We start from the raw sequence: 26274 nt of genomic DNA, 5'->3' as shown, positions 1-26274 counted from the left end.
ATTTTTGCTTTTTTAAGTATTACATTTGTACTGACACAAGGAAAGATATCTGAGGGCAGAAAATATCCTTCTGCATCCACCTGCCACATGATGGTATATTAGGATAGTTGCTTCTTCCCTGCTTTTTTTTTTTTTTTTTTTAAATCACATAGTTGTCTTAATGCTGAAGACCTTGAAATCCCTTGGGAAGACCATCTTAAATAAGGAATCAAAACAATTCAGGCTTCTCATCACAACTGTGAATTGAAAAATAAGCACACACCATGTTCACTGAGACACTTTATGGAGCTTGTATTTAATGATGAAATGCAGCAGGTTTTTATTTTTGTATGTTAAGTAATGAGGTGCATTATGGGGAACTGAACTACTGCAGCCATCCCAAGAGGATCCAGCATGGCAAAGTTTCAGAAAATCTCTGACTGCACCTCCTCCCTCTTGCCTCCTGCCTTCTGTTGCCTCCTCCTCGCCTCTTGGCCACCTCTGCTGTGTTGCAAAAAATGAGTGAGCAATATTATTCTGGTGGGGCTTCTGTCCTGACTTGCAAGGTTAAGAACCAGAGAAAAGCAGCTTAAAAAAACATCTTCTGTGGAGGACTCCAATTTCTTATCCTCATGGGAGTGGGTGTTGAGAAAAGCTGATGTCTGGGTAGAGCTACCATAGGTCATTCTTTCTGGCCTCAGCCTGGCCAGAAATCCAGATGAGAAACTCCTTTTGCACACTGGCAACCCTTGTGCTGGTATTTGAAAGGAGGTAGTTGTCATGCTTAGCATTTTCATGTTCAGGAGCTAGTAGTGCTCCTACTCAGAGGGGGAAGTTAGTCATCCAAAATCCTGGGGAGAAGGGGGAAGCAAGTTACATTTACAGGAGCCAATGTACTAACCAAAAAACATGGAAACAGAGAGATATGGATAGGTGCCATGAGTGAGTGAAGACATTTTTTCAGGATTCAGTGTTATCTCACAGACTTTCTACATCCTATGCTGTTTATGCCAGTGGAAATGTCAGTACAGTAAAAGGATGCATCATCCATTTCTTGGACATGATAATATCAGCAGGGCTCATTTCTGTGCTCTTCACATGGCTTCCTTTTGAAGGTGCCTGCCTTAGATTTTTAATATCAGTTTCATCTATAAATGTGGGACTGCACACTCTCTTGTGTGTGTACATATCCTTTAATTCTTTTGCCATTCAGCTGAATTAATTTCTATCACCAAGGAAGGGAGTCATACAAATTGTCCTGTTTTCACTCTCAGGCCATTTCCTTACCTTGTGTAATCCTACATCTTCCTTAAAATATTAAACAAACTGAAACTTGCTGGAGAAATTATGAGCTTTCTGAAACACTCTAGTCTTTTTCCATCTCCTAACTGTAAGCTAATTTGAGTACAGAAGCTTCTAAGATGCTAAATTTGCCTTGACTATTACTGTTATTGCTGAGGTGGTAAGTAGGAGAAAACAGTTAAACAGAAGAAAACCTTAACACTTTTTTTTTAATAGAGGAACTTCTAATATTTTAGGTTGCATACAAATTGAACAAGGCATGGATGAGCCATAGATGTTAGAATTCAGTATTCTTATGTTGAACCTGATTTGTTACAAAAAAAGGTTGGGCAACATTTTGCAGAAGTCCTATATTGTAAAAAAACTGCTGTGGCTGCCATGAGATGAGTGTGAGGATGCTCATTATTCCAGCTGCTTTTAATACCTGACTTAAAAGATCCTCCCCAATAAAATTATTAGGCTCCTTATCATAGTTCAGGTAAGAAATCTGGATGTTAAACAGCTGAGATTGCATTGGACTGGTGTATCTTTGCAGAGTTGCTTGTTGGCAAAAGGGCTTAGGTACAAATTTTGGGATTTTTTTTTTTTTTTTTATCCAGAGACTGTCCAGCCCATGAAACAAAATATATTTGAACCTAACTATTCTCTTCTTCTCAGCTTATCAGCAACAAACTTTGGAAATGATAGATGCATATATGACATAAAATGCTGAAGAATGAACTGAGCTCATTTTCACCTTGAGGATCTTTCTAATCAGGAATTTTGAGGATAGCCTGGTAGAAATTTATATATTCTTTATTGTATCTTTAATGAGTTGCTGTCCCTCTAATTGTTGTTTATGCTTATTTTAATCTAATATCCCATTTGAAAACATTTGACTGATTCTGTGCTCACATCTTTCCATTTTCTTCTTGTCTCGCTTGGTGTAGAAAGTGTGAATGAAAATGGAGATAAAAAACCCTGCAAGATTGTTTTTAGGCTATCTTTCATTTGGGGCAGAACTTTTTGGTGAATGACAACTGCTGTTACAAGAGCTTGAAAATATAGAACATCTCTTTACATAACAACATCTTAAACAGATTCCAGAAATGCTATTTGCAAGGAACAGTGTAAGCCTGGGTGCGCTCAGCCGTCTGTATTACACTTTCCCTCTTTAAAAGCAGTATTTAAACACACAGTGGCCACAGTAATTTATGGAGCAAACCCTGAAAAATTCTAAATCAGGATTAGTGTCTATTAACTCTATTAAGTTCTATTTGGCAGTCAACCAAAGTGTCAACTGAGCTCACATTCCTCTTTATCCGGTAACTAATACTGGAGAAGGCACATGTACAATATCAAGTGGAAAAAGGTGTCCAGGGTAATGCTGCAACTATTGGGCCAAATTCTCTGCTGGCATAACTCACAGTATTTCCAAGCCAGATCTTTCAGAATAACCCGCCTGTCTCAAATTAATTTTTCGTATTCACTTTTTAATAAGCAACTTTCCAAGCAATGAGGGTTTTTTAGCTGCATGACTCCTATTAAAGTCAATAGGAGTCATGTGGCTAAAACCCTATGTGATGCTTGAATTTATTGGAAATTGGCATCTGCTGCTGAGAGCGTTTCTATTGTTTGGTCTTCCTGCCCAATCATCACTTTCTGCCTGGCCATGTAGCCCCTTGTGCTCCTACTTGCTGGAATCTCCATGCCTAACCTTTCTATTCCTTCCCCAGTATCCTTTCACGCTAAAAATAAAAGCGCCTCCTCTGTAGAATCATTAGTGCCTCATGGCCTTTGTTTGGATTTTCTGTGCGTGGCCTCTTTGTTGGGCCTTGGCTGTTGCTGAACTTTGCTGTTGGCTGTGCTGAATTGTTGCATTGTTCGTGCAATCGCTAACGTTTGCACAATACTGCAGGATCTGGGTGGATGAAAGGTGCTCTGCACACAAAAGCCTGGCTCCTTTCAATTTCATTCTGAAATGATAGGGGTTAAAATACCATCAAGTGGGTCTGATATCATTGCTTTACTAAAAAATGAGCTTCTAGCAGGTGTTGTCAATTATTACCTGGGAATTTCTTGCTTCCCCAAAATGATGTTAGTCAGCGGGAAATATGTTCCACTGCAGTTTCTCTGAGAGGTTTTAATCAGTGTGAATGTGGGCTGCAAAACCAACCCTTGGAGCATTTTGTAAGATTTACTCACAAATAACTGAAAGCAGTGTATATTTTGTTAAAAATACCAAAACAACCTTTTGCTTTGTCCATTTTATATGGACTTGCATATGGAAAGTTTTCTAATTTGTTTATTAATCATCGAATCATAGAATGATTTGGGTTGGAAGGGGCCCTAGAGATCAATGAGTTCTAATCTCCCTTCCATGGGCAGGGACACCTTCTACCAGACCCAATCCCAAACCATTCTGTGATTCTGTTCTTCTGTGATTCAGTAATGATGATTTATTCTTCTCCTAAGAGTGTCTGTGAAATCTGAATTTCAAAAAAATTAAAAAAAAATTAATGGCAATCTACTAGAGTTTACAAACAGTTTTAAGAACACTGTATAAGAAAATTGCTGATGAGTGAGTCTGAGTGTTTTACAGCTGTAAAGTAAAGGGTAGAGGCTGTCCAGTATCCTATACAGAAAGTATAAGTCAGATTCCTTCAGGTACTATATTAAAAAAAAAAAATCAAAAAAAAAAATTGTAGGATTGAAAATCAAATCTATCAAGCAGCGCTAGTCAAGCAACTTGTCAGCCAGTCTGACTAAAGTAAGATGAAAATTATCTTCAAGGATGGTCTTGAAGACCAAAAAAACACTGAATGAATACAAAACTCTTTCTGGGACAGTTATTGTTGAAAACCTCATATTTTAACATGGATGTACTACAGGAGAAAACCTGCAGTGTTTCCCTGCAAGAAAATTTTACGTTTGTTCAGGCTGTCATAGACTGAAAAATATTTAAAAATGTCTTCTTTTTTATTCATTGATTGTCTTTAATGCTTATATAGGGATCCCAGACTTCAGAAGCATATTTGTCTATCAAAGATGCAGCACTTGTGGTGCAAATGTCAGTCCTTGAACATCCTTCCTTGCCCCCATTATTTGAGAGTGTGCTAAGATAAAAGGAGTCCTTTTCTCTTATGCCTCTTTCCTCCCTAGTCTTGCTTCTCTTAAAACCAGAATAATGTGAGTTAGTGGCAAGTGCTATGACCATCTTTCAGGGTTTACCCTGAAAAAAATAGATTCATGTTGTTAGTACATTTTCTTGGTAAGGCTGCTGCTGGCCAAGTGAAATTGCAAGTGTGTTTCCATTTGACAGGGTTTGGAATGACCTTTGCTCATTTTCCACAGGATTTTCTGTGGAACATTTACCGTAGCCATGTTTATCAAAGTAGTTTTTTTTCAGATTTTCCACTCTTTTGAAGTCCAGTGTTTGGCCTGAGAAATACTTTGTTAGTAAACGAAAGACACCAGAAACTGTCAAAGGTTAAATGTGCAAGATAAACACATGCAGCAAAAGTGCTGTTAGTAATATTAACATTTTGGAAAGTAAGAATGGATCAGAGATGTGTTTTTGAAGAAAAATTAATAAACTTTTCATTAAGAAAAATATTTTATCTTGCATAAATTTGACCTGAGCTAAATTTGAACTGCCCTGGAGAAAGCAAAAATCTGTGCCACACCATGGAACATCCAAACTAAGCAATCCCTCAGATAAAAGATTTAGCACAAAGTTAGTTTTAAACTAAAGAAGACCAGCACTTTAATCTTTTTGCTTGATTTCCCCTTCAAACACAGTCATCCATTTAGTTCCCTGCTGTCCTCATGAAGAATTTCCTTACGATGAAATCAGGGTTCGGAGATTTATTATGCAACGAGCAGAGCAGGTTCAAGCTGATAAAGGCTTCCTGGGTGAGTGAAGGATGTTTAATGCCAGGAAAGATACTCTTTTAATGTGAGGTTCTTGACCATTTATTACATAAAAATGTTAATCTGATAGTGTTTTTAATCTGCTTGTTATCAGCGGTGGCTGCTTGGTGTTAAAGACAAGATAAAAGGCCGAGCTGAAGAAGCAGATTTGGGGAGCACTGGCTCAGTTAACATGCCGGATGCAGCACACCTGCCTCCCATTTATCTGCTCCTCCAGAGTGAGGAGGAGAGGGATTAGGGCTGCGATAAGGCACAGCTTGGTGGGCTGATTGGGCAGCGGAGTGCGCGCGCTGAAAGGACACTGCGCCAGAGATAAGCTGTGATAAATGTTGGGACAGTCATTTCCCAGGAAGCTCTGCAGAGAAGAGGATTTGCTTTACATGCCGTTTCGAGGGGTTCTCCAAAAGCAGAATATTTAATCCCTCCTTGCCCATCCACATCTCCCTCCCGCCTCACAAGCTGCTGTGTGACCTGCAGACTTTATAAATCCAAACTTCCTGCAGATTTTGAGTCCGTGTTGTGCCCTGGGCTTGTTCCACTAATGTATGGGCTGGTCCTCCCCGTGAGATCTTGGCAGGCAAGAGACACTGTGATTACTCCTGCCTTTTGTGTGTGCAAAACCAGTTGCTGGTGTAAAATATAGAGTGGCTGTCAATCTGGGCTGGAGTCTCTCATAGGCTCAGGAGTTATTGGTGGCCTGGAGGACAAGGACAGCTATCATATAAACCTTGTATTCTAAGACCAAGATAAAAGTTATCTCTGTCTTCAAGACAAAAATACAAACTTTTTCTTGCAGGATTTGGCTCAGTGGTAAAGTTTTCAGATTTGAGTTGACACAAATATCTGCGATCAGTCAAGTAGCTGGATAAAAAAGAGCATGCCCATTTCAGAAAATGTGGGGGATTAAAATCATTGACCCTAGGATGAAGCTATGGCCAGTCCAAGCTTTTCTTGCCTGAGGAGACATGAACTCATTTCCTGCACTGAATCCCACATATTTCCCACAATCTAGTAGACTACCATAGCAACCAGCCACATTTTTACTTTGGGATGATCTGCTTTTTACCCGAAAGAGATATTTACAGTTATCATTTCTGCTGAAATCAATAAAAAAAGTCTTCTTTGGCAATGCAAACTCACGCTGCTGAGAAACTTCCAGCAATGTTGTGGGCTGACGGTAAATTCACACAGCATTTGTTCTGAATGGGTACAGCCTGTGCAGGCACAAGCACACAGTGTTACTGTGACTTCAGGAGGAGCCATGGATGCACAAGCTGGGTGCATCTAGGAGCAGCCTACACATTAGGCAAATAAAGCATTTGAAATGGCTTTGAAGTGAACAGGCTGAAGTCTGCACATGCATTAGTGTGGCTGTGAGCTGGTCAGTCACAGGCAGATGGGTAGAGATGGATGGATGCTGTGCAGGTGCTGCCCAACATCTCCTGCTCAGTGGATTACCAAAAGTCCTGAATCACGCCTTGTAGTCAAGTAGGATTTCTCTATTTTTGAGCAGTCTTGTCTAGTGGAAGTTGTTCCTGCCCATGACAGGTGAGTTGGAGTTAAATGACATTTGAGGTCCCTTCCAAACCAAACTGTTCTAGGATTCTATCCACATATACTGAACCCAAGGGAGACACATATTAGCAATCCTACATCATAGGCATTTATGTTTATGAGGGAAACAATGGCTAGAATGAACAAAACTACCAAAGGCAGAACAAAACAGATTAAAAATCAAGTGCTTGTTGCTTAGTCAGACATTCACTTGCTGAGTCAGACATTCACTTGCTGATCATTCAACTGCATTTAAAATGAGTGTGTGTTGGGGAGGTGTGTAACCAATACCCAGAACACCCAAAGTTCTACATTTCCCCTTAGTAGAAGGGTTCACCAAAGGAGCTGGGCAATACCTTGGTGTAAAGACTGTTTAAATTAGAGCTTTCTCTTGAATTCAAATCTGGAAGCTCCTTGCTCAACCACCAGATAGAGAAGCCTCTACTGATGTTGATTTTAGGTTGAGAGCCTCAATCTTTTCATCACATCAACTGAGCAACCATGTGTCTAGACAGGACGTGATCACTGCTAAACTGAGCTCCAGTTGATCTGAAGATTTAAAGTCCTGCCATATTAATTTAATCTTGGGAAACCAAAAAAGTTTCTAATGGTCACATCACCAACCTTCCCAGGGTGCAAGGAGTACTTTGACAAAGCTCTCAGACACATGGTGATTCTTGGGCTTGTCCTGTGCAGGGCCAGGAGCTGGACTGATGATCCTCATGGATCCCTTCCAACTCAGGATAATCTATGATTCTGTGATTCTACCATGGGTACAAACCTCTGGATTCAGGCAGAGGGCTAACAAGATTTATGATAACAAAACAAACTGGAAAATGTCAAATAGTGACTTCCTATAGATGATCTCAACTAAGCCAGTATTCCCTCCCCAGGCAGTTGTCTGAACAAATAGACTCTACCAGGCACTAAATGGGTTAAAATTTCTGGGGCAGCAGAAGTGCTTTGTATGACTTTGGTCCCTCGGAGTTAAAAGAGACTGTTAGCAGGTGGATCCCAACTGATCTCTACTGGTAAGACACAGGAAGCAGAGAAGAAGCAGAAAAGCAGTCACAGACACAAAGCCCATGGCTTTATCCATCAAGTCCTACATCCAAAAGCAAATTGGAAGTCAGTGCAAGCTGCAGTGAATTGGAGTAACGAGTGTTGTTCGCCAGTTCTGCTAAGTAAGCAATCAATATATTTACTCCCTGGATAGAATACAGTTTTGCTGTTGTGACAGTGTTCTACTACTCTGTGAAGAAAAATTACTCCATGGAGTCTATGATCCCTATCTGGTCAGAGCCTCCACTCCTCATAAGATATTTTTAAAGATAACTGGAAATCATAAAGAATATTTGCACTGCACCAAAGCCAAGAAATTCAGATACACAATAGAATTCAGTGGCAAGTGAATATCCCAACCTATTTTACTGAGATACTGCCAAGTTATCTGGATAGTTTCAGCAGCATTCCTCACTCCTGCAACACTTGTAGTAGACAGAGTTTCCAGTGGATTCAGATGAAATTCAGCTTTTTTGCTTAATTTTGCTTCATATGTTTTTTAAAGGAAAATCTTATATTGTCAGTTTTTGTTGTTGTTTGTTTGTTGTTTTGCTTTTAATTTTGCTATTAATGCTTATTCATGTATCTGGCTTTATTTGAATGTTCTGAAAGCAAATTTATCTACTCACAGAGCTCAGGCTCAGGCTAATCAGCAAAAAGCAGTCACAAGGTAATCTTCCTTCTCATTAGCAATAGAGAAGGGAATGAAGAAATGGATGGACACTGACTTACAGCTAGAAGTGAAAAGAAATGGTGATGAGACATTTTTTTGCAAACCTACATCTTGGATAGAAATTTTCTGCATCCCCTCTAGGATAACATGGGAAGATGAGAGAAACAGAAGAGGAGAATCTTTTTGCTGGGAATCTCTTTAAGGACTTTGTAAAATCATGGCAAAATCAGACTAAAGGAATAGTCTACATTTTTGACCATTTCAGTTTGTTACTGCGAGATTAATGAGAAGAGTTTGAAGCAGAAGATTAATGTGGTCTATTCTTATAACCTGCTCCCCTACTCATAAATCTCCCATTATTACGTACGCACTGAGCAGCGTGTTGCTTCACCTTCTCTGTGACACCAGTCTGCCAACAGATCTCTTTCATTTGCTTCCCTGTACCTCCCAGAGGTCAATACCCAACTTAAATAATACCTACACCTCTCCCATCTGATATCCTCTTCTCCTCTGGCAACACCTCACCACCATTAATGAACAAAGAGTCCAAGAAAGGAAAAAAATTACACTTAAGGATCAACTCCTGAGAGTACAGCTATTTAAATACACTGCTGAAATCAACTAAAATTGTACAAAATTAATGTTTCTTTTTTGCTTCTCTCTCACTGGTAAGTTTTGTACTTAATTTTCACGTTGATGTCTTGGGAGGGATAGATTCACTGATTTTTCATTCTTGATCTCTTGCTCTAATGAAGTCCATGAGGTAACGTCACAGATGGCCACCACCACCTCAGCTGTCAAAGGGAAAGCTCCCATAAGAGGTAGAGCTGACAGCCCAGGTGGAATCTCATGTGCTTGAACTTCAGGCAGCATTGCAATTATAGCCCAAATACAGAGGAGAGCAGACACATCTCTCTAAGCACCTCATCACTGCTGATTCCCACAGCGTGCCTGGGAGAAGAAGAAATCATAGCTGCATTTTGATGTTATACAAAGATAAAGAACCAGCTAGATGAAGTGATTTATTTAGGGTCACTCAGAACATCTCTAGTTGAATCAGAAACAGAGCTTCAGTACCTGGAGCCCTGTTCCAGTTAACAGTCGTATCTGCCCAGGTGACAGACTACACTTTCACTCCACAGAATAACAAAATCAACTCTCCTGAATACACCCTGTTAGAAATGTTGTCCCCTGTAGCAAGATTGCAAGAGATTCACAAGCCTCCTACGTGCACAGAGACCAGAACAACCCTGCCAAATGCTGTCCTAAATTATTCTTGTGTAAAATTCATTGGGTACAAAACAGGAATAGTAGAAAAGGCAGAAGGAGATGAGCTGTTCTTGAAAGTTTTTTCTTATTATGCAAACACAGAGTCCAAAGATTTTCCAGGGAATTGTTGTGTTAAATAGCCACAGTTGTAAATGGTGAATTCATAAATGAATACAAATGTGTAGCTGTCATAACTGGCAGATGACACTTCCTGAAGGATAAGCTTGTACTCTTCCCCAGCGAAGGCGGCATGCAAGAGTTTCATCTCCTGAGACTTCTAATGTACAAATTCTTTGGCAATTCTTCCTAAGGCGGAACTGTTTTTAATTTAGAAGACGTCAACCTACTTGTACTAGTGGGAGAAATTAATAAGCCAAGGATGCAGGTTGGCTGTACTGTAATACTGAGTAGATATGTCTCCATTAATTGCAGGATTGCCTGTGTTCACTTAAAAGCTGTTCTGTCTCAGAAGTTATCGTGTTGCCTGAGCTCAGATAAAATTCCCTCAAGCTTCCAACACCTTTTCTGCTGCTGACCCCTCAGGGGTGGGTTTGTTTCATGTCTGCATGCTTCACATGCTGAACCATATATTTCTTCTCTCTGTATGGCACAGATATGAATATAGATAACCATATGTCCTCTAATACTAAACTGTGTTTGCTTTAATCTGTGCTAGACATTTAGAAAGGCAATTAGAGCAAAGAGAATCTGAAAGCTGTATTCAAGTGGGCTGGGTTACAAACAAGTCTTTGGATTTATATTTTTCACCTGGTTGCTATAACCAGCCCCTGTATGAAGCATCACTAAAACCAACTTTCTCCTCTGACCAGACATGGACACTTCATGTTGCCTGAATACAGCCTTGATAAATGGGGCAGAGCAAGTCTGTGACAAACAAACAAACAAAAAACAAACAAAAAACAAACAAACAAAAAATAATAAAAAAAACCAACCAAACAAAAAAAGAAAATAAAGATATGCTTAAATTCACATTTCAGCTCTCAGTCTGGTACTTTTCTACCACCTCTATGACCTTTCTCCACCTGAACTCATCCAAAGGCTCTGTGCAGGAGTTGGGGGGGCATTTACTGGAGTTGTCAACTCATCCTTCAAGTTGGAGGAAATCCTTGGTCTAAAGGACTGGATGCAGTGTTTAAGCTTGCAGATGTTCTGGAAGATTTACAATGTGTGCATGTACATAAGGATAACCAAAGCCCTTCACTTTTCCCTACCCACTTCTCTGCATGATTATTCCACCCCAGTAAGCAATCTATTATCTGCTGGACTGACTTATTCCCCACATTTAGTAACTCTATTCATGCTACTAAGTGAATGATGCTCTCTAAATACCAGACATATATTATGTACAATTAACTTCCTAAATCTGTTAGAGTAACAAAGACTTGCCAAAATTAATGCTGTGCTCTCCACACATAACCTATGTAAATGTTTCTAAATTAAATCAAATTTTAAAAAAAAGATAAAAAGAAGATGCTTTCATTCTTCAGTGAAATTCTGTAGAGTTCAACACACTACCAGGTAGTGGGTATTTTTTGCATTAATTTCTTTTTTTTTTTTTCCTGAATAGAGATGAAGCCTTCCCTTGTGTACAAAAGGAGAAGATATTAATTTTTGGATGGTGCCGTATTTAAGAACAGAATTCAGAAGGTGCACTAACGTCAGAAATTCACCAAGAGTTTTGTTTAGAAGGTGATCTTCTATTAACCTAAGTATTCTTAAGAATAGTTTAAGCAAATGGAAAACACATTATACTAAGTTACAATCAGATCATTTAATATTATATGAATATTTGTTTTTACTGAGGTTGATTTGAGATTTCTAGTCGGGTTTTGATCTTAGGTAGCTTAAAATGAAGTCAGTGAAACTACCCCAGATTCCCACTGACATCCATAAATAAGTTTTCACTTGTTTGGTTGGGGTTTTTTCTGGCCATTTGAAAACTCTACATAAATGGTGGCAGCTTTCATGGGGAACAGTGTTATAATATAATCTTTCATATATTACAGAAAAACCCCAACAACCCACCTTTACAGAACTTCTTTATTTATGGTATAAGTTGTCTAAAGGATGTGCAATCAGGACTCTGCAAAAATGAACCATATTCTTTTTTCAAAAAGGACCAACCTTTCAGGTCTGCAATTATTTGAGTAACAGAGGAAATTTCACACCCCTATGCAGGAGCTTGCCATTGACTCACAATTATATCCTTTTATAGTGTGGTCTAGTATTTGAGATGACACCAGACCAAGACTCAGATGTTTCACTGAATTATTTATGACCTGGGACAGATACACCTGCTCTCCCTGCCTTTCTCACTTCTCCCTCTTTGTATGTCACTCTTTTTCAATGGGACCTGTTTAGGCAGAGATTTCTTTCTTTATGTGTAACACCAAGCACCAGGAAGCTCTGGCTTTAAGCAGAAACTTTAAAAAAGGAATATCAACAATAAACAACATCCACTACACAGTACAAATGGCTGCAAAATGGTACATAGAAAAACAATGTGGAAAAAATTAATTTGAGATATTTAAGGTTCAGAAAATTTGATGATTCAGTCTAATTGGGTGCATTAAACAAACTATATTCAAGGGATATGCTCCTGGCATGCTGTAAAAGACTTCTTTTCCTCTTTTTAAAATGAGAAATCTGGTTAATTAAATTTACTTACTAAACAGCTTGTATTACAACAGTAGAAAATGACAGATGTCTTTCATAAAATTAGTCATATTGTGGTAATTTTCCCCTCTCCCCCAAACATTGTGAGATTATGGGCATATTGTCTCCTGTTAAAAAGCTATCTGTCATAATTGGTAATGAGTTCCATGCAAAAATGTTCTGAAAGAAAAGGTGTTCTGCGTGAAATGTAAAAAAGTTTTCTTGTGACAGATTTTCTCTTTGCCACTATATTCTGTGGGCTGCTAGCTGCTTGCAGAAAACTGCATAATTTTAAAGGCTTTTACTTATAAAGGCCAATCATGTATTAATTCATTTGGTATTCATTGAGAGACCTTTAATCATGATGGATTAATTTATTAGAAATGCGGATATAATATGTTATTTCATAATATCACTACTGTAATTTAGCAATTAAACAGTCTGTTATTATTTCAATCACTGCCCAGATCTGTATCATGATACAGTATTTTGCTCCACGGTGAATTATTTTATATTACATATAGGACAATGGATTTTTTTGAGAGTAAACCTTTGGGAAAGCAGAAATTTATACGATAATACTTGGCTCTGATAGTCTGCTTTGTCTCTGAGATGATCCATCCGAAATACTTAGAGCCAGCAAGTCAGAAGCTTGCAGTGATTACAGGTCTGATCCAAAGCTGGCTGAAATCAATGATGCACTCAGCACCTTGGACCCTTTTGTGAGTGAGAGGGGTGTAAATACTTATCAGGAAAAGGATGTGGAGAGGCCAAAAATCAGGCAGGTGCACCAATTAAATGCAATCTGAGCTAACAAGCAGGAATGGTCAGATAGTAGAAAATTTAACCTGTTGTTTGAAAATTTAACCTGCTGTTTTTTGAAAGCTGAGCAAGTGCTGACCTGTATTCCTGTTCCACTAGACAGAAAAATACAGAGCTTCCCAAAGGACCTGGGATGAGGCCATTTTACCTCCATTCTTAAACTGCATTCTTTCACAGTTCTTATGCTTTCTGATGCTTTCAACTCAGAAGAAGAATCGGTGCACATTTATGCTGATCCAATTTTACCAGTGTCAGATGTTCAAATATTACAGTGACCCACATGGAAAGGCCCTGGGGAGAATCTGGATCAGAAGAATAATTTCCTTATTACAGATGTGCAAGCTATGGTGCTTGGAAAAGAGATACTTTGATTTGGTACCTACAATTCATGAAGAAAAATAAGAGGTAGAATTTCTGGAAAATGATACTCAACCATTTCCCTTTGTTCTAAACATTTGGCCTCATTTCTTTGTCCAGCATGTGCTGTTTTCATGTTGGAATTGACATCATAGCAGCATACAACTGATACAACTGCACCAACTGCCAAAAGTTCTAAACCTTTTCTTTTCTTGTTCTTATTTTTTTGAAAGGGGGGGGAAAGGTGGTAGAAGTGCCAAGTCTGTATCTCTGGCTGGGCACTGGAGAACAAATTGATCTGTTACTTTGAGCTCATTTTTTAGCCTCCCTCTATTGACATTTAAGTAACTGATTCTTTTCCATCATTGTTAGCTGTCTTTTTTCCTGCCTGTCAAGAGCTTGCTAAATTAAGATTCACAGCCCAGGATAGTTTTCATATGAACCCAGAAGGAGTCAATATGTTTACCCAGATAAATGGTTATTTTACAAGGTAGTGTAAAATGCATAATTTTCTGTTGTATACAAAGCCATGAACCACAATCCATCATGAGTGACTCATTTAATCTCTGATGTATCAATGGATGCCTTCTTCAAAGAGAAATCTGGAATAAGTGGTTCACATTAGGAGATCTGGAAAAAAGCTGCACAGGGAGGAAGTGAAGCTACCAGAATCAAAATGATGGTAATGTATCCTTGATCATAAGACAGAGATCACAAAATCCTCTTAAACCCTCCAGTGTATCACCCTCCCTTTCCAGGATTCAGGCCCTCAAAGGCATTTTCTGCTGCTTTTCCTTCTCACATTTGGACTGGATAACAGAGCTATCTGCAACCGGAGATGAGGAGCATTTTTACAGGCTAACAAATCTACTAGAACCAATGGTTTTAATCTCTCCTTGGCTACAAAATCAAATCCAAGTTCTCTGCAGGTGCAAATGGGATCTGCTCCACTGCCTTAGGTGGAGTTTCACTCATTTACACCATTAAAGAATTTGGCACCGAGGATGTTGAGATCAAAAGGTTCCAGTTGGCAAAGGGATGTGCAGAAGAGAATCTGTCTGGGGAAATATTCTGAGAAGACTTATCTATCCTGTGAAAAGAGAACTTACCTCACCCCAGAGGAGTCTGGTATTGATAAATCCAAATTATCCTAAATTCTGGGACATCTCCTCTGACCCTGCTAATTCTAATCTGGACAGGACATTTTGGAAAGCCTGCCAAAACCCTGCAGAAGGAAAGCATATTGGTGTGCTCCTCTATGTGAATTTTCACATCATCATATCATATACATATTTTGTGGTTTTTTTTCCCACTGATATAACAATTACTGGTGGTCTGTATTGTTCATTTAATAAAATGAGGTTTGGAACATACTCTGTGATAGCTGCTTGCACAACACACACCAAAAGAAGTAACATTATTAGTACATGTGTCTGCATGGTGCCACTACTCCATTGCCAGAAGTAAATTTCACCTAATTTGGAGTTCCTGCACATGCAACAAAGCTTTTGCTATTATTGTTTCAGAGACAGCTAAGAAAGATCTGTAATTTAATTTAAATAATAATAATTTTGGTAAATACAGGAAGCAATGAAACATAAAGACTTGTTTAGAAAAAATTATCAAAACTAACATTTAAAGTGAGAATAACACAATCCCCAGTCCCTCATCCCCTTTTGGACTTTAACAAAAAGACAGCATCAGTATATTTACACTTTTATATCTTTGGATGCTTGTTCAGAGTCCAGTTTGCTCCTGGACAAGGACGTATTGATGAGTACCTGGAGTGTTTATTTGGATGGACGTGCTTGGTCTGAAAGCCAGCTCCACTCTAGCAGCCCTTATCCATTCTCAATAGCTCTGTACCAACCTTTAGCCTTTAGCCTTTCCTCTAAGGAAGGCATAATTCTTGCCTCAGCCCACACTCTTTCATGTAGCAGGAGGATTCTGCACCATGTTGGATCAGGTGTTTGTCCAAGTCACTGTCCTGTGTCCATCAGTGGAACTTAATGCATGCCAGAGCAGGCTGTAAGAGCAAACCAAGCTTACAGTACTTTCCCATCTTCCCAAAATTCCTGGTTCAGGGATGCTCTTTAGCTATATCAACACACTGAGCTTTTATTAGGCAGTTTAGGATATGCTTTTGTACTTGAAAGTATCTGACTTAATCTGTACAGACACCTGCCAGAAATTATTCCCACCTCTTATTTTCAGGTCCCCTCTAACAGGGTGGGTAAAGTCTGAAATTGAACCTGGCTGAAGTTCAAATCAGAGCCTGTGAGTATTCTGGGGAGCACTTTCCCCTTGATATGTGTTATGTCTACTCTGATATAAAGATCCAGACCAGGAACATGGCCTAAGGACAATTTCCTGACCATTCACAGACCTTTAGTCAAAAGCCTGCTCCCCTGCAGAGCTTTGGGTTGTGCCAAATGTCAGTGTCTAAAAGATTCCAGGTTTTGGGCTGGGGGACAGCAGGTACCCCAGGCAGGTTGGATGCTGGCAGTTCTGCCTGGTGCTGGAGGAGTGTGTGCAGATGGACACAAGCTGCACCAGCCCAAAACTTGGGGCTACAGAGTGCTCCTTGGCTGTTTTCCTGCTAGGACTGACAGAACCCTAGAGACTTCTCCACAGCATATTCACCAGCAGCAACAGGAACCACTGCTATCACCAGGACTTTCAAAACCAATTTTACCACCTTCCCAAGAACAAGTTTTCTCGCTCTGGAAAATTAATTTTAAGACAATGAATAAAGCTGCATAAAGAAAAGTGAAGGCATGGAGGATCTTTCAAGATGGTCCCCAAACTAGTTTTGCAGCATGTGAAAATTGTTCCTTTTGAAGTGTTTCCTGTCCTGCTTCAATGTCATTTATTCTGTCCTAATGTATTTTATGAAAGTCAAGCAGAGAAATACATTTGTATAAGACAAACCACTAGTAAGGGTCATAGACTTACATTTTTATTTTAATAAAATCTTTGAAGACTAACTCATACAATTTGTGAATCACACCTCCTGGGAAAGACTTCCCAGAGGTTTTTAATAATTTGAAGTATGAAGCTGACTGGAAATACCAGAAAAAAGAGCGGCTTCTGTATGCTCACTCTTGTATTCAACCAAAGATAAGTAACTACATCTCAGAATTATATTCTTATACTGATGAGAGAGAATAACACAAAGAAATTTAAACTATGACAATGTTTCCCTGGCTTATGGTGCTCAGATTGTCTTCATATACAGAAGGGGTTGATTATCCTTGTCTAAATTATACAGATTTTTCTTAGATAAACACATCAACTGATGATATTTTTATCTTTCGCAAAAGAAGGTATCTGTGCAGTAAATTAGGAAATGTCCTGAAAGGCAAAAAATATGTAGCTGAAGAAAAAGAGTACAAGGACAGAGTATTGCCTTCCAGAAAATCACTTTATTGGCTTATTTGAAATCAGAGTTCTCGATTCTGCTGCAAAAAAGCAGCAGCTGGATCGTTGTATGTCAGCAGCTAGAAATGGGGAGGCACAGAATGGAACATTATAGATGTCTAAATGCTCATATTCTTTATTATATCTGTTACTACCTGTCTGCACAAAACTTTGAACCTCTGTATCCTTGTAAGCAGGTTTTAAACCAAAACAGGGTGCTTTGCTGCAAGAATGCAGTTAACCTCTACTACATCCTTATGGAACATGGTTATCCCTAGTGTAGGAATTCCTACCTGAATTTTTTTTGTCTGTATGGTATTAAAAAGTTGTACATGTTGGATCAGTAGCTTCTATCATCCTTAAAGATTAGTGGGGCTCTAGAGGCTATTATTTGTCATTCTGGGGCAGATGCTCAGCAGGCGTCAAGGAATCACTCTGATTTATATCAGCAGAAGGTTTGGCATGCTTATGTGAGTGGAACTGAAGTTGTTCTCAAGAAAACTGAAAATGAGCATGAATGTAAAACCCCCTACATTATAATGTAGTTCTGTTGTGGCTTCTGTGCCCAAAACAAGATAGTTGCTCTGTTTATTAAAGTGTGCCTATTTTTCCTCTGTTTATTCATAATTAATTTGCTAATAAAGATTTCAGCTGTGGTGGAGTTTTTATCCTACCATAACAGGAGCTCCTGGCTCCATAACTTCACTGGAGTAACCCACATGATGAATATGAGCTGAAGAATAGAAGCCAAATCCTTCTAGGCTCTGCATATTTGTGCCTGCCAGAAAAATTATGGCCAGTCAAAGGAGCAGGGGATGGAAAGAAGCCACCTCTGCTTTGGCACTTCTCAGAGCCCACTGAGGCCACTGTGCAAGCCTTTATACTTGGACCTACATAAGTACCTTCTGAAGCTGGATACTGGAATTGGGGGGCAGCAGGGACTGCTTATTTATGAGTTGCTTAGCAGTCCCTGATGCAGCAGTTGCCATAAGGCATTTCCTCAATGCAGCTTATTCATACTCCTGGCAAAAGTTATCCTCCTGGGAAGCCGTGTTGCTGGCCAGGAAACAAGAATACTTTGCTGCTTCTCTCACAGAGTGTGAGTATATTCACTCTGGGGGCAGTTTTAGCATTTGGCCCTGTGCCTGGACATCATTGCAATTGGGCACTTGCACTGCATACAGCCACGCTGACCAGAGCCTGTGCTGAAAAGATTACATTCCCCCAAACCAATATTTTCAATTTGTCCCTCATGCTTCTGACAGCAGGAAAGTTTTGGAAACACCACAGGCTGTGTTTACTGTAAACAACATTACCTGAAAAAATCCTGGTGATTATCAAGAGGTTTCGTGAAAACAAGAGGATGCAGAAATGCAGTCCCCTCTAGTGAGCTAGGATGAGCTGAAGTGAAGCAGTCAAACAATATGTGCTCCACATGGCACAAAAGCTTAAACTGCATTTAAGCAGCTATTCTAAAAAAGCACCTGGTTAAAGAGTTTGGGATAAACCACCAGAACTTGCTTTAAATACAGGGAAGAACGTCTTCCTACTTGTACTGTAGCTTTACTTTTTATAAATTTAAAAACATCGTCCTACCTAGAAATGGGACTGACAGCAGCCAGCAGCACCATGTGTGAGAGTGAATCTAAAAGGGGAGGGAGCTTTGAGTTTCAAGATGCAAGTACTTCTATTCATGTCACAACTGCAGTTAAGAGCTTTGCTATATCTGGACATAAAGGAATATTAAAAAAATAAAAAGGGTAAAAATCTGAATATCACTGCATTTATGCCATCTCATGGTGTTTGATTTCTAGAAATTGCATTTGGTAGTTTTCTTGGCAGAGGCAACTGACTGGAAAAAATGTGATGATATTCCAGCAACAAAACATTTTCTTACTTGCTGAGCTTAAAACATTTCTGTGGTTGCAGTGGCTTCTATGGGACTATTCCCATACCATAATCTTAAGCACATAATTAAGGGCTTTACTGGATCAGTGCCTGAAAAACCAATGCTGATTTCTATTGAATGCACATTATGTTAGGGACCATTTGTAAGCTCATTAAAATGAACAGAAAGGATTCAGCAGATGCTGGGCCAAGGCTTGTCTCAGGACTTTCATCAGAGAAACAACATTGTCTCTTGTTTACACTTTCACAGGTCACTGAGTTCCCAGACTCTGAGCCATTGATTACATCGTATTATCAATTAAGTTAGAGATTTGCCATCAACTTAAATGGGTACAGGGTAGAGCATAAGGAAATAAACAGTAGAATCATGTTCAGTTTGTGATTCTGGGTATTAGGTACTTAAAAACAAACCAAAAATCAGGCATGCTCATGAATTCATGGACACAGAATAGCCTCTGCTTTAGTGCACTGTGTGTGCCATGCAATGTGTCTGTGAATGGACATGGCATTTCTTTGGAACAACACTGGACTATCATCCTTCCTCCCCTTCCCTCAATCCCCAAACTCATAAATCCTCCATTTGTCTCACCTGTAGCTACAACAAAGCTGTTCTCAACAGTATTAACATCTGCCATGGTCATTCTTCTGGGGTGAGAAAGGCAGAACATTTTCATTGCTTGTTCATTTGTGAACACTAGTTAAGTAAAGCTGTCACTTGTGTCCAATTATGGCTGAGTATTTTATAGCACAGTCTCCTTCCTAAAGCTAAACTGACACGGCCAAGCCCCATTTTATAGGCATTCTTAAATTCTTCCAAGCCATATTTAAAATCCTTATGCTCAGAGATGGCAGGTGCCATGTGTTTTCACAGCTACATTAACAAATGCAATTTTGTGGCAACTTGACCACACCAGTGAAGCAGTAAATTTCTGTAATCTCTCTGGTTAAGAATTTCACACAGGACTTTGCTGGGAATGTGTAAAGCCCATTAGTACAGGAGCATGATGAAGATAAAATTAAAATACCTTTACAGTAAAAGCCAAAAAAGAGTGAAGTCTGGGGATTTTTCTTTTTTTGCTGCTAGAGCAATGAAACGTGTCAGAGGGAAATGCTGAAGGAGAAAAAAAGTAGCTTCACTGAGCTCACAGCCTACTCTCCTTCTCAAATGACTGCCACCAATTTAGGTGAGAAGAGGTAATTTGGCTTACACAAATGCTAACACAAGATTATCCTAAAGCATAGCTGGGATGCAAAACTTTAGAAATATCTTTTCCAAACCCTTGCTCCCTGTTACAGTACACATATTGTCTTCACAAATGTTTATGCAGGCTTAGGGAGATGATAGCCAAAACCTCCCCAGTCCCAAGCCCGTGCAGGGTGCAGCGGTGCATCTGCCCACCAGTGCAGCTGTGTCACTCACAGGATGTGCATTGTCCAGCATGAGCTCTGTTATTGGAGCTGAGACACCTTGGTCCTGCTCAGGGCAGCCCAAGACCCCCCCAACTCCAGCACCTCAGCCACTGTGAGGGTTGAGAGAATAATTTACCACTCCCAGAACCAGAGGGTCTGTGCAGCATCACTGGACCATTGACTTGACCTGCTTTGGAAAGGGATCTGTGCTGAAAAATGGGGCTAATGCCACTTTCCGTTCTCCTGAACATTTCTCCCAACTCCTCAGGATCCCACAGTGAGTCTGAGGGATACCAGTGCCAGAGGAGAGTTTTATACACTGAGACAGACCCAGGACTAAGTTTCTGAGACGGATGTTAGATTTTGCAAGAAGGTATTTCAATTACCAGCAGAAAGCAAATGGAAAGCAGCAGTTGAATCTTGCACAAATTCCTACATTATTTTTTTTTCTAACCTGAAAGTTATTTCAGCAGATATTTCCCAGATTTCCTATAAAATCATGTGAGCTATGGATTTTTTTTCTTTAAAAAAGAAAGATGTGATTCCAGCATAATCACCTCACTCCAGGGGATGGATCTCTTGGAAAGTAAAGAAAAGAAACTGCTCAGAACGCAATACTAGCCAGGGAGGGAATTGCATTATGGATTGCTCACAGAGTTCTTCAGCAGGTTTTACCACAGGGTTTGGACAAAACTCGTAAAGAGCACAGATCAAACAAGAAAACATCTTTGAATGCCTATAGTTTGTTGTGAGACAGAAGTGCTCTGAAAGATACACTTAGCAGCTCACTCAGTCTCTTAAGACTTCACACAAGCACGCAGGGCTGGGGAGATCAGCTCACACGCTTCTGCACGCTGTGTGGCTGCACTGAAACCAAAAAGGCTATTCAGAGAGTGGCCCTTTGAAGTCAGTGGACTTTTGTCATTGATTGTGAGAGGCCCAGGATTTCATTCTCAGTGTGTAAGGTTAAGCATGTGTGTAAGTCCTTACAGGATCAAGGACTTAAATGTGTAAACCTGTTCAGCAAGAGTACCCAGCCTTTAATGTCCTGTGAATGTGGTCCCTCTTTGTGACACTGGATAGGCAGCCTTTGCTCTTGAGTGCAAAAGCTTCATTTAGTATGCACATGTCCTTCATAATTCAGGGACTTAGAGTGCAGGAAAAGAAAGGTGTTGGTAGAGCCAGGAGCTGCTTGTTAATGGAGCGCCTATGGAAAACATTGACTACATCAGATTGATTAAGAGCCACTATTAATCGACACTTCTGTCTCTTGTTATCCAAAATGCAGTCCATGGGCCTTTCTGAACTGCTTACTGTGTTAGTGGCTGGCACAGAGTTTATACATTAATCACTGGGAAACAGCAAATGTGTAAGAGACCCAGTCCTGTGTTCAGAGCAGTTATTATGTGAGCAGTACGAGAGCATCATAACACATTTTCTGCCGGCTTCAAAATCTGGCCACTCCCTCTGTCTGAATAAAGATTATTTCTGCAAAATATTTCAGAGCTCAGGTTCAGAACAGAGCTACCTCAATCATGTGTGATGATCATAGGATCATTAAGGTTGGAAAACATCTCCATGCTCATCAATCCCAACCTACCTTGACTGAATATCACCATATTGAGAAGTGGATCAACAAATGAGTGGGCAATCAACCCTTTTATGCTTAAATGAATGGCAAAACCCAGTTTCTCTGATTTAAAACAAACCTACATTTAATCTTTAAGGTGCTGAAAGTTACCTAAATGAAGAGAGGAATGGAATGAATCCTAAAGGGGGACCATGTTTGCCTGGTGGTATCATGTGTTCCTGTTGCTGAATATCTCACCTGTCTAGTGGGGTTTTATGTGTCCAACAGCCTTGCTATGTGTTTATATCACAATATCACAGAATAACAGAAGACTCTGGGTTGGAAGGGACACACAAAGATCATAAAGTCCGACTCATAAGTTTATGGTTCATAAAGGGATTGAACCCACAACCTTGGCATTATTAACACCATGCTCTAATATACATATTAATATATATTTATGTCCTGACACATTTGACTTGGAAATTAAACAGATTTTCCTTCAATATAAACCTGACTGATGCTGGTTATGTTCATCCTTGGGTATAATTTCTGCTAGACTTTGCAAGAAAGGCTGTTTTGATGCTGCTTCCCTCAGACTCTTTTAACCCTCTGCTCAGATGGTCTGTGACCCATCAGCATCACCCACAGCCCTTCATGCCACCTACCAAGGACCTGGAGATGAAAACAGTTGCATGGGACCAGCACAGGGCCAAGAGGACACAAACAGCCCCTCCACAGATGGCCAGGTGTGCTGCAGGTGTGAGGTACCTTTGGGAGACAGGGGTCGCTCAGCAGAACACAATTTTTGCACTCTTAACACAGCTTTAGCTTTAAAAACTTAGGAAGACAAAGTATCAGTCTGAAAGCTTTCAAATGCACAAAGTCTCCTCTGTATAAGGGAATTTACATCAGGAGCATCAACTCATTGTAATACTGGTGCCTAAAATAGGTAGACTTCATCACATTCATGGAGTTTCCTGGGTTTGGGATTTTTTATTGCATTGCAGCATGACTTTTAAATGCCACTGGTCTACTAAGTGGAACAAATAAACCAATCACAGCACCTCCTTTCAGTATATCAGTTCAGCCTAATAAAATTAACCATGAGGAACAAGATTAATTAGACGTTAAACACATTGCCTGGAATGCACTTGTGGCAGCTTCCCTCCAGCAGCCCTGGAGGACTAATGATATATATGAGTGGCATTATGTCAGTGATATATGGATGTGCCTATGCAATCCAGTCCTAACTTCACTAGGATCAGCCTTGTTTGAAGCTCACTGCAAGTATATGAGGCTTGATAAGTCAATAATTTTTTGATGTATGCAATTTCTGGAGTTTTAAGTCCTCTGTCTTCATGAAGTAGCTACAAGAGATTTCTAAAGTAAGGCAACAGTTGAGAAAAATTGAGGAGGAGAGAAAGTTAAATGGTCTGAGCTTGAATATGATGCCTTTCCATGGGATTGTAAGAAAACAGATGTTAAAAAAGCAACTGATTGTTTTCTCTGACTGTAATGAGAGCCACAGGTGGCTAACTCACATGTAGGTGTCTACATTATAGGCATCTAAATTTGGATGAGATGAATCCTATTTCTGGTGCCATGGACAGAAAACAATCACCACTGTGGTTAACACAGAGGCAGCTGGAGGTTCCAGACTGAGAAGGAAAAAAAAAAAAAATAAATATCTGCAGAGCTTTAGGGTTGCTCCCACTTTGTTACCATTCCCAAGGAAGATGACAGTATGTGTCTTTAACAATGTGAATAGGAAAGATGTGGCTTCAAGGACTCTCAGAGCACAGGAACTGAGTTATCAGGCCATGGGACATGGAAAGCAACCCAAGGAAGGTTTTGTGTGATGATAATTATAGTCAAGAAATGAGCTCTCTGGGATTGTAATTCTCTTTTCACTTTGTTTCCTTCTTACTATTATTTTACTGTTTACCTTAATAGAAAATATATATATTTACATTCTTAATTCCTATCTAGTGATCTGATAAATGCTGTGAGCTCTATTGCCTTGGGGGTGATGAGAGTCATTAGGAGTTTTAGATTATTTTTAGGGTTCTCTGTACTCTCCACTGGGTTAGGAGCCCCAGGGACTCTGTGGTGAGCCACATGCACATCACAAGGAGATGAAGGATGTGACTGGCTGCCAGATTTGTGGGAGAAGTTTGTTTAGGCAAGAGGTAGCTCAATATGTTATCAATCAGGTAGTGGGGAGAGACTTGGGGGTCACTCTGAGCCTGTGTACAGTGTTCTTGCAACAATGGCTCTTGCTGAAAGAAGACCATGACTAATATGTTAAATCAAATGGAAACACAGCAAGCCCCTTACCATGACATAAATCATTTGTAGTTAGAAGAGAAATCTAAGAGTCTTTTACTCTGAGAATGAAATGGAATAATATGCAGTGGTAAAAATCTAAGAATTTTACCAAAATTCTATCACACTTGAATTGAGCTGACCAGACATGCATTGCTAATAAATAATCTCATTCAGGGAAGAAGGTGCTATGACATTCTTTAGTAATTCTTCAGAGTTCTGAGAAAAATCTGGGAATCTGGCTTCTCCCAGGAGAAAGCAACTGATGAAATCCCATCATTATTGCCCATGGCAAGTCTGTGATTTACCTTAATTTTACCTGCTGTGTGCAACTCAGACTTGCAGTGACTTTATGTGGAACATTAGAGATGTGGAAGAAATACAGAATTGTGCCAGCTTTTTTCTGTAAAGGAAATTCACATTTATGTCATCAAAGTTTCTAATTATACAAATTCTCTAATATTTTATTAGTAGGAGGGGAGGGATGATGCTAAAACTTACGGTATTTCGCAAGTAATATTATGGGTTGATTTCTGATTGGTTGACAGGACCCTAATAATAAGCCTCATAATTTTATACTACATCCCTTCAGTGATGATAGAAATTCTTTGTGCATAATAGCACCATTTCTATTCAGGAATCTTGTTAACAGTTGTAAACTCAGATTATCATTTTTATTAGCCTAGTGTTTTCTTATTTCTCTGTTACTGACAGGAAATTAAAGCAAGTTTTTTGGCTTGGTTTTCTTTTTTTGTTACAATGAAAGCAGTTGCATTCAACTAGAAATTTCCAAGCACTGAATAGAGGACAGTATTGCTAGAAGCCAACAGCAATTTTAAGTGCACAGATTAATTAAAAAAACCCTCTATTTAAAGACTACATTCAAAGAGGATGTAGACTGGTGGGTTGGGATAGGGTGGTTGTTTTTTTAGTTAAATGTACACATATCAGCTTTTTTGTAGTTTGAGAATTTAGGAATCCATTCTTGCCACAAACCTCAGCATGTAAACTAAGCTGTACTGTGTTTTCATATTGCCTCATAACAGTAATTTTGTCATCACTTCTGTGACCACAGACCCATGGCTAAACTCAGGCTCTCCTCCCTGCAGCCTCACCCATGGCTGAGATGCCCACCATGGAGAGTGGGAACCAACCACCATGGACTTCTCATGACTTTGGCTGATTAGAAAGCTCAGATGAGAGTATTGGTAGTTGTTTCACCCCATTAGGCCACTTGAGCATTGTAAAAGCACTTTTTCTAGGAGAATGTGAGACTATAAATGCATAATTTACTGACAACAGCCTACAGTTTATTCATATTACATCAGATACGCTTCTAACTGTCAGTTGATACTGGGTGAATAAAAACTTATTTCCATAACAAGAACAGTGAATTCAACCCTTTTCTTCTCTGGTTATAAATGGAAGGGAGTTTAGGATTACAAGGGACAAAGCCTAATTTTCTGGGCCTCGCAGACCTTGGTGTTGGTGTGGGGGAAGGCAAGTTTTCAGGGCAAAAGCAAGATGTGGGAGCTCCAACAACCTCATTTCACAAGCCAACAGCATTTTCTGTGCAAGCAAAGTAAACCTTCAGAAAAGTACTGCAGTGCTTAAAACTGAGACTGCAAAAGGGAGTGATGAACTTCTGCAAGTGCAGCGCCCCTAACCCTCTACCCTAACAAAGTTTCTGTGAAAGGATGAGATTTTCCATATGGCACTGGGGCATCCTCTCCCACTTTACACTGACATGGAAAGGACTCTGCATTCAAACCCACTGCTCCTCTTCTCCACTCTCCTTGCACAACTTCCCTCAGGACATCACATTATGCATTTGACAAAGCAGACCTTTGAGTCTGGAAAATCTTATTTATCAATATGCAGATTATTAGTTTCAGGATACCTCTTAAAAAAAAAAAAATAAGGAAAAGAGCTTTCAAGGAGCTAGAGGACTAAATCACACTGGTTTTCTAACTCTGTTCAATTTCTCCTGAAACCTCCATCCTATATCCAAAAAGTTTTCATCAGCATGACC

The 26274-nt window shown here is 39.6% G+C and overlaps 2 long non-coding RNA genes across 2 annotated transcripts in view; one reads left to right on the top strand and one right to left on the bottom strand.

The window, feature by feature from the left end:
- Window positions 1-26274, bottom strand: part of LOC111923131 (uncharacterized) — a 37045-nt gene that overhangs the window by 9138 nt on the left and 1633 nt on the right. The window lies entirely within an intron of this gene.
- LOC111923132 (uncharacterized) lies at window positions 8889-16299 on the top strand. Its single transcript, XR_002860939.2, has 4 exons — window positions 8889-9150; window positions 11340-11461; window positions 15821-15883; window positions 16210-16299. It is a non-coding gene; the product is annotated as an uncharacterized LOC111923132 (long non-coding RNA).

The sequence above is a fragment of the Cyanistes caeruleus genome, chromosome 4, assembly GCF_971803275.1.
Source record: "Cyanistes caeruleus chromosome 4, bCyaCae1.hap1.1, whole genome shotgun sequence".
In the NCBI taxonomy this organism is placed as follows: Eukaryota; Metazoa; Chordata; class Aves; order Passeriformes; family Paridae; genus Cyanistes; species Cyanistes caeruleus.
The sequence above is the reverse complement of the archived record's forward strand: the minus strand, read 5'-3'. Positions and strand labels throughout refer to the sequence as shown.